The sequence below is a fragment of the Rousettus aegyptiacus genome, unplaced genomic scaffold (genome assembly GCF_014176215.1).
Source record: "Rousettus aegyptiacus isolate mRouAeg1 unplaced genomic scaffold, mRouAeg1.p scaffold_m13_p_12, whole genome shotgun sequence".
In the NCBI taxonomy this organism is placed as follows: Eukaryota; Metazoa; Chordata; class Mammalia; order Chiroptera; family Pteropodidae; genus Rousettus; species Rousettus aegyptiacus.
The window spans coordinates 26294466-26305593 of NW_023416287.1; the positions used below are offsets into that span (position 1 = coordinate 26294466).

Below are 11128 nucleotides of genomic sequence, written 5' to 3' on the forward strand. Positions count from 1 at the left end.
AGCTATTAGCAAGGACATTATTAAAATGTCAGACTTTGGAATATAAGCTGTAAATAGAGAAACATAAAGAAAAAAATGAATATTTTGAAAGGAAGGATGGATGGGGATTTCTATGATAGTTTTGTCCAACTTTACTTGGTATTTTCTTATCCCTCCTCCACCTGAGGATGTTGTCTTCTTTCTTGGCCTAAGTACAGAAATCAGATTTTCCCCAAGCCTCTCATAGCACGCCACCAACACAGAGATTCCACTGGAGTTGCTGATGACAATTTTACTGCCTTCTACTGAATCCAATAAAAATTAAAATAAATAAGTAAAATAAAGGCAGAGTCCTAACAGAGGGCAAAAAGAAACTCAGGACCCAGTATGACTTATACCACTAGTAGACTGTCTCCCTGAAAGGTCTGTTTTAATCAAATACTAAAACTCTGAGTTCTTAGCACAGCTAGTAAGCAAATGTTAGCATGTGGATTAGATTTACATTTCGCTGACAAAGAAAGAGAAAGGTTTGTGAGTCTGAAGAGAAGGCACAACAAAGGTTTATTTTGTAGCAATGGAATCACAACTTGATGGTTAGAGATGAACTTGATTGATGGTTTTCTGTGGTAACCTCCAGCACTTAATCTTAGCCAAATATTAATGTGTTGAATTTATTACACTTGAGCTCTGAAATTAAAAGTGACCATCTGTGGCACATGTGTGAGGTAAATAGAAAATAATATATTGCGAACTAGCCTAACACAAAACAGAGGATATTGTGATGGTGACATGACAGACGAACTCACTCGCACATCAAGAAAGCTAAATAAAAATCTGAGGGACACTTTGAAACAATGTACACTAAATAGGAGATATTTATTAATTCCTTCGATGTATCTCTATAACAGACTGTGCAGTCTAAATCTGGAAATGCAGTTTAACTTTACTGAAACAGAGCAATTAATTGAACAAAACTAAATTCTAGAGGAAAAAAAAAATCTCAAGTGTCAGACAAAAGAAAATGTTTCCTTTTTTCTGGATAGCAAGACTACAGTGAAAATTAGTATTGCAAAGGCTGTGCCACTGAGATTTTCAGGAAGGTGTTAGGGTCAGATTAGGGAGAAATGTTATACATTTTGTTACCAAGGGAAAAACAATTAGCATTTTCACTAGGAAATAGAATGCATATGAAATTAACTTTGGCTACAAATCCAAGAGAATAGGATTTATATCACAAAGTTGGAGATATAAAAACTTAATAGAAAATGGATCTTTTTGTAAACTTTATAGAGGGCACTCTTATAGAAAGAAAGGGTGCAATTTGCCAAGGCGTGAGAACCAGAGAGCATGGATAACTTTATTTATTTTAAATGAATTTTCATTCACACTTTGTCAGAGAATAGAAAACAATTAGGTTAAAATTAATTCTTGGAATGCAATGCTATCAGTATTATAGCAACAATCAGGCTATTATTTCAATGGCTTCAGGTTGTACATACATAATTGGGTTTACCTGGTTTCACAAGTAAAATCCATAGTTAGATAAAAATGTGTTGTATCAAGATTCTAAAGAATTGGTGACTTGATGGTTTCACAGCTGTAGACTCTAGAATGTCCAAATAGTGTCCTGTCAGTCAGTCATGTGGATCTCCTTGAGGGATTTCTGAGGACACCCTACAGAAAGAAAATTAGTGAGGTAAAAATAAAAATATTAGTTTATCACTGTTCAAAAGCTTTAATATTCTCAAGTTCAGTGATCTTGACACTTCTAGACTGCTGCAGAGAAAGAAGAGTGGGACATAGATCCAGAGCTAAAGAGAGCATTCGACGTCGACAGGGTAGAACAAAATTGAATTTACCCACTGTTTTACATTATTCAGGACTCTTTCAATTGTAAGTGATAGAAACCCAACTCAAATTGAGCCAAGAATATGAATAGGCCACCAGAAATATAAATGACTAATGAACCAATGAAAATATTTTTTCCTTTTCTAAGAAATGAAAATTAAAACTTACCTACAGAAGCCCCGCCCCTACCCTACAGTCGCACAGATACCCAAATCTGCAGATGCTCAAGTCCCTTACATAAAATGGCATAAAACAATGAATACAGTTGGTCCTCCACATCCGTGGACCCCAACTGTGAGCTGAAAATTCCGAGGTTGGTTGGATATGTGAATGCAAAAGCTGGGGATAGGAAGGCCAACCCTATTTATTGAAAAAAAAAAAAATTGCGTATAGGTGGACACGAGCAGGTTCACACACGTGTTGTTTAACTGTCCACTGTAATCAGTTCTCATTTAATCTAGGATCATGGTTTGCTTGCTTTTTACTTTTACTGTGGTTTTCTTTCTTACTATGTGTGCTTTATTCACGTGCTAATTTTCTGCAAAGACCATGTATTCTTTTTCAGCAGAATTGTTTTTTTCCCCCTCTTTAATTACCCCCGCCTTCACTTCCACCCCTGAACTGCGGATGTTGCCGTTTCCCCTTAAGAACTGGATCCCTGAAAGGCGGGGGAGGGGCGTCTCCTCCCACATGCTCTCGCTGCAGGCACCAGGCGCCTGGTGGTGCTTGGCACCTCGTGCACCTAGGTGTGGTACACAGTAGGGGGGTAGCAGGGGGGTGGGCATCCTGAGCCTGGCCTGTGGCCCCACCTGGGGCGGGAACCCAGGACCTTCTGCATGTAGAACAGACATGCTAACCACTACACTATGGAGCCAGGTAGCAGAATTGTTTTTTAACTAGTCATGACCTTATTTACCACTATTCAAAAATAAATACCTTTTCTTTTTTCCATTGGTAAATATAACTACACTTGCTCTTAATCTGTAAAGTATGTAAAAGTTAACATGTTGTTTTTGTTGTTTTAATTCATCTGAATATTCTGAAAACTGTGTTTACCTTACCACTAGTTCAAACATCCTTTCTAGTTAGAGAAGGTCTAACATTTCTTTTCATTTTTACAGTTACCTCTTGCTGTGAGCAGCCCCACAACTCAGGATCTGGGTACATAACCAGCTGCCCTGGTGCAGTGAAATGGCAAACTGTTATCCTGTTCAAAGTAACCAAGTATTCTTCAGGTAGCAATTCTGGAGTCCAGTGAAGCACCCTCAGCTTATTGAGCAATAATGACATCATGAGAACCTGCTCTGCACTCACTTTTTTGACATTCTTTTGCTGTGGTGTTAGAATGGTCATATTGCCAGTAACGGATCAAGAATAACACAGCAGATGTATCCGATGCCATAATAAGAACATATATAATGCTGAAGAACAAGCTGCATTATTTTATGTTCTGACTCCATCACTGGACATTTTATAGTAATAAATTCTCTGATTTTTTTTTTCAAAAAAAACATTTGGCATAAAAATTTAAACCATATTTCATCTCTTCTTTAGCTTCCAAAAAAATAAATAATTTATTTGACCAGACTTTGCAGACATTAGCCAAATGTTGGCCCAAACTCTGAGCTTATACCTGGATAGGTTGATATATCTGACACAATTGGGTTACCACAAACTGGGCCTTACATGAAAGGCCTGAAAAAGTTTGAAATCAGCCTAGGTTGGAAACGGTCCACTGGGAAGTATGTTGGTAAAGGAGTAAATTTACACTACTTAGAGGAATTCTTTTGTTGCTTTGTTGTAAATGAGTATGTTTTTATTCTTAAAGGGAAATAAAGTTAAACAATGAGATAAGAGTCTCATTACAATATCTGAAACTCAGGATTTTATTTATCCAAATGACCACTTATGAATTCCTATCCATAGGACCATTGACATCTGCCATTTTGGCTCTCATCACTCTTCACAGCATTTTGGATACCAAGAGGCAGTTTGTGATGGAAAATAATTTGAATTTTTTTTTTTTTTTAATGGGAAGCTATAGCTGGTGCTTCTTCTCACAGAGATTTCCTATTTTGGTTTAGTGAATGGAAGTTGGATTTGAAATAAAATTAAGGTCAAAATACAAAGAGTATTTGTTAGAGTGGTAGATTACACTTTTTTTAAAAAAATAAGATCTTTGAAAATACTGTCCGAATCTTTTCGAGGTGGCTACAAAATGAATCTTTACTTATTTTGCAAGAGTAAAGCAGCAGCCAGCTATTTCACAAATATTTCCAAAAAAAGCACTGATCAATATGAAAGAAGATAACGAAGGTTTGAACAAATGGGTAAAATAGTAGCTGTAAAAGTCAAGTCTTCAATTTCTGTTTCTATTTTCTTTCATCATAAGAAAAAAGAAAAAGAATAAGGGAAACATCAAGAAAAGATTAAAGTATGATTAGCTCTATCAAATACTTACAATACTTAGAAGTTACTCTGTGAAAACATAGATGTTCTTCTTCTAGAGAGAAAAACAAACAAAAGAGTATGAGAAGAAAAGTCCCTTTGCTAAAAGGAGGGTGATTTACAATAGGTGGATCTCAGCAATGTGACGAGGAAAGTATTGTCAGCACCCAATGAAAACACTAACAGAAAGCCAGTTTGGGATCAGGGGTCAGATGCTGTTAAGAAGTAGACAGATTGCTAAAAATCTAGTTATTGCTGCAGCAGTAAAGCAAGGGCGTGTCCAGGGTCAGACCTCAGAAAGCGCACCAAACTCCTATGGGCAAATGAGAGCAATAGTTAGCTCTGGGTCAAGGCCTTTGGAGTTAATGAGAACATGAGTAACAACAACTAGTACATAAATGCTAAATAAATGTTAGGTCTCGATCCTGATGAACATAACTCTATGTACCTGTAAGATAAGACACTCCAAGTATATCTGTCACTAAAACAATTAAAAATTAAATTAAATTCAAAATTTTTGTATTTTCAGTAGAGGTTCTACTTAATGAAACAGGAATGTAGAAGTTTCGAATTATCTGAGCTTATCGATTACATGCCTGTCTTATCATGGCCTCTCTACTGGCCTAAATTAGCTAAAATTTTGTATTTTATCATACTGGTTTAAAGCCTTATTTATAGTTTTATATTCATATTTTCCAATAAATTACTTGGGAAAACTCATAATTTTAGTTGTGTATTTCTCATAACATCCACTATGTATGTGTGTGTAGTCAAACTAAAAATCTTTTATATGAAATACAAATGAATAATTTCAAGAGATTCCAGCTATCAACTCCAAATTTTCATAAGGATATCAAAATATCAAAATACCCTATTTACCATAAAATCTTACCATTTAGCCAATAAGGTTTATAAATCAGAGGCTTGAAAGTTACTTAAGAGGTCATCTGTGGTAGTTCTTTTTAAATGTTCACAAATTGTGTACACTCCTCCTTATACATCTATACAGGTTTCTGTCTCACTTGCAAACACAATGCAGGAAAAGTGATGTTCTTTGACTTCTAAGTTTGTATCATAAGGGAGAATGCAACTTCTGCCTTAAGCTCTGGGACATGTGCTACTATACCTTTTGAGACAACATGAAAGAAGCTCCCTTACCCTAAAGTAACCACCATGTGTGAGGAAGTCAAGAACACATAAAGAGTTTACAAATACGTATTCCAATTGGCAGCCCCAGCTGAGCTCTCAGCCAACTGCCAACAAAACCTGCCAACCAGGGAGGGAGCCATCTTGGACATCCAACCCAGTAAAGGGCTGCAGTCAGTACATAACCTCATGGATGCAGTTGGTATATAATGCAATCCATGAGAAACCCCAAGTGAGAACAGCTCAGGCAAGCAAGACCTTGAATTCCTGACTCACAAAAGGATAAGCAAAATAAAATTATTGAGTTAACCCTCTGAGTTTTTGAATAATTTGTTATGCAATAATAGATAACTGGTATACCATCTGATCCAAAATCTCTATTCTGGGATGAAGTTTTCGGATTAAATGATTCCAGTCAAAAGCATTCCCTCCCTTACATGTTAGCCATATTTTAGATAATTTTATTTTTACTCTTCATATTAGATCAAAATTTTTCTCTCTCTAAATTCAAACTAATATTATAGATTAACCTTCTAGTTATATATATAATCAAATCTTCTCTGTCTTCTTCAACATGAAAATTTGTCATGTAGAAAAAAGCATTCTGCAAATATCTCCTTAATCTTTTCTCTAACAAGAAAGCAGTACCCATTCTTTCAGACTTTCCTCGAAAGATATGATTTTCAGAATTCCATGTGCCTTCCTCTGATCATATTCTGATTGTGGAAGTCTGTCTTAAAATATAATGCAAGGACTTTGATGCTTTATTCCATAAGTCATCTCACTAGTAGAGAATTTGGTGAAATACAGAAAATTCAGTTGTCTGGCTTCTGAGCAAGGGCTGGAGGGGCAACTTTCTCCCAGACAGAAGTGCTGGCAGAAACCAATGTTTCTTTGTTGAGCTCTCCCTCCTCCGGTGTGCAGACACAGACAGCTGCCATATCTGAGTCTTCATCAACCTGGCTAACACTGGTTACTTCACACTACTCCATCCAAATTGCAGACCCACCCAAGCCACTTCTAGTGGATTTTCCATATAAATGACCTGTTTTGACTCATGCTTTGGACTTTCTTAAAATCTCTTGAAGGTTCACAAACCCCAAACAAGTAGCATCTAGCCTCAGCATGCCCCTTACCTCTTGCTGAGCAGCCCCTAGCCCAACACTAGTGCAGTCAGCCTCAGTTCACAGCTTAGCCTCTAACACATCTACAGATCACTTCGTGGCTCATGCCAGGTGGCCCCAGGCAGGGCGCAGGCTGTAGCCGAACTTGGTCTGTACAAGAACCCGTCCCAGGAGGCCCTATGGCCAACACACCCAGTGGCCAGTTTTGGACTGAGCCAGAGCACCACCCAGCCACTTCCACAGACGACACACCAAAAGGGCAGACTAGGCAAGCACCAGTGCCCTGCTAAAGCAAATTTGCTCTGTATGGTCAACCTCTGCACATCAGCTCCAGCCAGTTCCTCATAACAAAACGGGCTGAGGGGCAATCTCTCACATGGACATACAAAGAGTAACCAAGGCTTAACTGCAACAGGAACACACACACAACCCAGACAGGAACACGCCTAGAGCACCCAGCTCAGGTGAACAAGGAAACTGCACCACTGGACCCCACAGGACACTTATACTATATAAGGCCACTCTACTAAGATTAAGAGACATAGAAATGGAAACACAGGGAAGCAACCAAAATGAGAAGACAAATCAATATGTCCCAAATGAAAGAACAGAACAAATCGCCACTTGAGCGAGCTTCAAATGATCAATATGCCGGAACTTTTCTTGCCTACTAGCTTTCCCCACACAAAATATACTTACCACAGAAGGGAAGGAACCTTTACAAACTTAGACCTTCGATGGCTCTGAACCTTAGTCACAAAATGGAATGATTAAAGATTTAAAAAAAAAAAAAATACTGATACTTAGATCCCACCAGTGATTCTGTTATTGGTCAAGGTGTAGCCCGAGAAGCAGAAGTTTTAAAAGCTTCCCAGGTGATTCCAATGTGTAGTGAAAGTTCAGAACCACAATAGAGGAGGACTTTTTTGAATATTCTCTCATGACCTCTCTCCTTCCTCAATTTCTCCATACTGCTCTTTCAACTCGTTACCTTTAAACTCAGTACCTGAGAAAACTCGTCACTCCCTACAAAATGTGGAGAATTTCTTAGTCCCTTTCACTGTCTACTTAACTCAATTAAACCCAAGATACTGCCCCTAACAGACCCCTAAAGGGTAGAAATTGACTCTACTCTCAAGACCAGGAAAGAATGTAGAATGTGTGAATCCACTCTAGGCTCTTGACTGTGAAGTGCAGCAATTAATTTCCTCACTAACTACCTAAGATATGAGCACATCTTGTCAAAGGGAAATTTAACATTTACCAGAAACAACAGTCTCATCTAAAATGAGAATACAAGGTCCTCCTCTGAATGCAAACTTGACTCTTTTCTTTGTGAAAATAAACAAATAAATAACCTCAGCATGATGGTGTTAAGGCACATTTGACCCCTTCAGAATGTGGTTTATGTTACAAAAGTCACCACAGTTATAGAAAAGAACTCCTTTTTGCCATCTGAACTGGTGCTAGTAGTTCTACCCTGATGCTGTTAGACCTTGTCTTTCCTCCTGCAGGAAAGAGAGGGATCTTTCACTTTACCACATTATCAAATAGAGAAATTCATATGCTTACCTCCATAGGCATTTATAGGAGGTAAAAAGCTCTCTATATTAGAATTCTCAAGACTTAGCACACATATGATTTATCTGGATATCTTGTTAAAATGCAATTCAATTTCTACAATAGGTGCTGAAATTCTGCATTTCTAACAAGCTTCTAGGAGATGTGGATGTGTCCAGTCCATGGGCCACACTTTAAATATCAAGGATCTAGATATTACAGAAAAATAAGAATAATGATTACAAAACACTTTCATGTCTCCTTTTTGATTCAGGCTTGTCTGCAGGTCTAAAATAGTTTTCTCCTACCCCTCCTTTGTATTGACATAGTCTATAATACTCAGAAAATTCTATTATACTTTCAATTTCATCTGATTTTATTATGGAGAAAAAGTCCTCTAAAAATCTTTATGTTACAATAATTAGATCATTTTGTAAAATAAGGACTTATAAGAAACAAATTCATATCATAATAAAATTCATTCTGTTTCTAACAAGTATTACTATATTCACTGCTGCAATTAGCCATACCATTTGCAAATCCTTTACTCTTTACTCTTTGAAAAAGAAAAAAAAAGTCCCACAAAATATAATTAAATCTTCTTTACCACCCAGACTAAATATTGCACAAATATGTGTTGTCTTAGAATTGTTATCATAAAACACACATAATACTTAGAATACCAGAAATGACTCACACCCGGTGGTATTGTGGTTACATGTCAGTTGGGCGTACATTGAGCTGTGTTTCTTTACTTTATCCTATTATCCAATCTATTACTCAGGTTTTTAGGATACAGGGGAAAATATGGTCAATTGAAACACAATACGTCTTAAGTTTGGAGGAAAAAAAATCTATATGAAATCTAACTATAATTACTTACAAGAATTATCCTCATTGTTCTACTATTTTCCTTGAAGCACCTATAGGTATTGTGAGTTCTTGGCCATTCCAGTGTGTTATCTTCAATGATAAAGCCAATTAAAAGAACTTCTTTACCTTCTCCAAAAAAAATAATGCTAATATAAAGTAAAAATTACTAACATATTTCAAATAGTCATTTTCCTGAGCTAATAACAAGACAGTGAATAAGGTGATAGCTTTCTTTGCCTTTCATGATTACAAAGAAAAAGTCCACTAAAAAAAATGAAATATTAAAAGCGACTATAATTCTGGCTACTCACTATAGTCAAGTCAAGCTTTTATTATTATCATTATTTTATTTTTCCCCCTCTTTAATTCCCCCTGGCCCTACTTCCACCTCTGACCTATGAAGGTGGGGCATCTCCTCCCACAGGCTCGTGCATGCACCGGGGGCCTGGCGCACCCAGGTTATGGTCCGTGGCTCTACCTGGGGTGTTAACCCAGGACCTTCTGCCTCTAAAGCAGATGTGCTAACCACTACACTATGCAGCCACACCCAAGTCTAGCTTTTAAAAACTCTTATCTGAAAACACTTTTAACTGCATAAAAGGCACCAACCAAATATCATTATTAAATAAATTCTGTTGTTCTTGAAACTGTTAGCATTCCTCCAAACCATTTATCCGTTTATTATTAACATTTCTTTAATTGATTCACATTTGGGCACAAAAAGAAAATTTACCCCCTAAATTGCTATAAAAGTAGTTTTGTAAACACTGTATCCTCTTGAGAGAAAAAAATTAATGTTTCTTTCTTTTGCCTCCATGGTATCAACCAGTCTTACCATACAATATTTCCAAACTCTAACCCAGCCCAGAATGAATAAATGTAAGAGATGACATTGCAGCTTGGAAGTACGATATTCACAAGAGCTGAGCCCTTCATAGGAGTTACCCTCACCACACTCTTTACCTTGGAAATTAATCTGAAGTGGCTAGATCAATCTCTTCAAGCCACATATGTTGAAATTTTAGTCTAACTCCATGGTAACTATAGCAATGTTTACTTCATTACTAACTTTTATAATGAACATCAAGAACTTGGGACATAAATGTTTGGCAGCAATAATGAAATGGTCTCACTCTGGTGGTTGTTGTTTCGTTGGTTCCTGGGAGATCATAGGGAAATATGAAAAACAAATAACTTGGTCCTCAATTAGACTTCGTAATTTAATTCTGGTTTTATCGGGTGATTTCCACTTACTTAAAAGTTAGAAGATGTATATTTCTGTCCAGCTTTGTCACTGACAAATTGTTTGAATTTGAATAAGACAATCAATCTGAGTGTTAGTGTACCAATAAAATAAGAAATGGTTTATTTAGGTATCTCTAAAATACTCTGCATTAATAAAAATATAAAGTTTTATCTAATTCTATTTTTAAAGTGAAAGAAAAAAGGTGTGCCATGCCCATTGCCCCTTCTCCAACAATTTCATCTTTGTCCTCAATACTGAAGCTTTCCAGAAAATTTCAGCCACTAATTAAGCACCTGGCTGCCTATCCCAGGCAAAAGACTCTACAACAGCCTACCCAATTTACAGACTAATGATTGGCCAGCAAATACTTATTGAGAAGCCACTAGAGACAAGTGACATATTAAATTGATTAATATTAAGGCCTCATTGAGAACCAACTATGGGGCAAGTGGGTAGAAATCCTCCCTATAACTGGGAATATTATTAAAGTGTGAAGCTCACGGGTAATGGATCAAAGAAGAGACAGGTAGAGTCCTCTTAGAGAGGAGAGGCAGAGTAGCCCTCTGTCTAAGTCTGGATAGTAACTGAATGGACGGTGTTAGCATACTTAAGAAAGAAAAGTGTCTGACAAGAACAGCATTAGTGAGCCTTAGAAGTTCAGAGGTACAACCCTGAAAACCCTCTGAGAGAGATTCTCAAGAATAGAAACGATAGCTATCAGGGTAGATTGTAGCCAGCATTTAGTTCTTCCAGCTAATTCCACTCTTACCATATCCATGCCCACTAAACTACCTTCCTATTCAAATTCGACTTCCCATGTATCTGTCACTATTAAGTATGAAAAACTTAATCCCACTCCAAAATGAAAGTAACATGTCTTTCTGACTGGGATTGACAATTCATA

General features: G+C 37.0%; 1 long non-coding RNA gene across 1 annotated transcript; it reads right to left on the reverse strand.

Moving 5' to 3' along the window:
• Nucleotides 1-1306: 1306 nt before the first annotated feature.
• Nucleotides 1307-8457, reverse strand: LOC107509079. The gene is made up of 3 exons (XR_001596491.2): nucleotides 8118-8457; nucleotides 4289-4330; nucleotides 1307-1653 (listed from the first exon to the last, which is right to left on the reverse strand). It is a non-coding gene; the product is annotated as an uncharacterized LOC107509079 (long non-coding RNA).
• Nucleotides 8458-11128: the final 2671 nt, after the last annotated feature.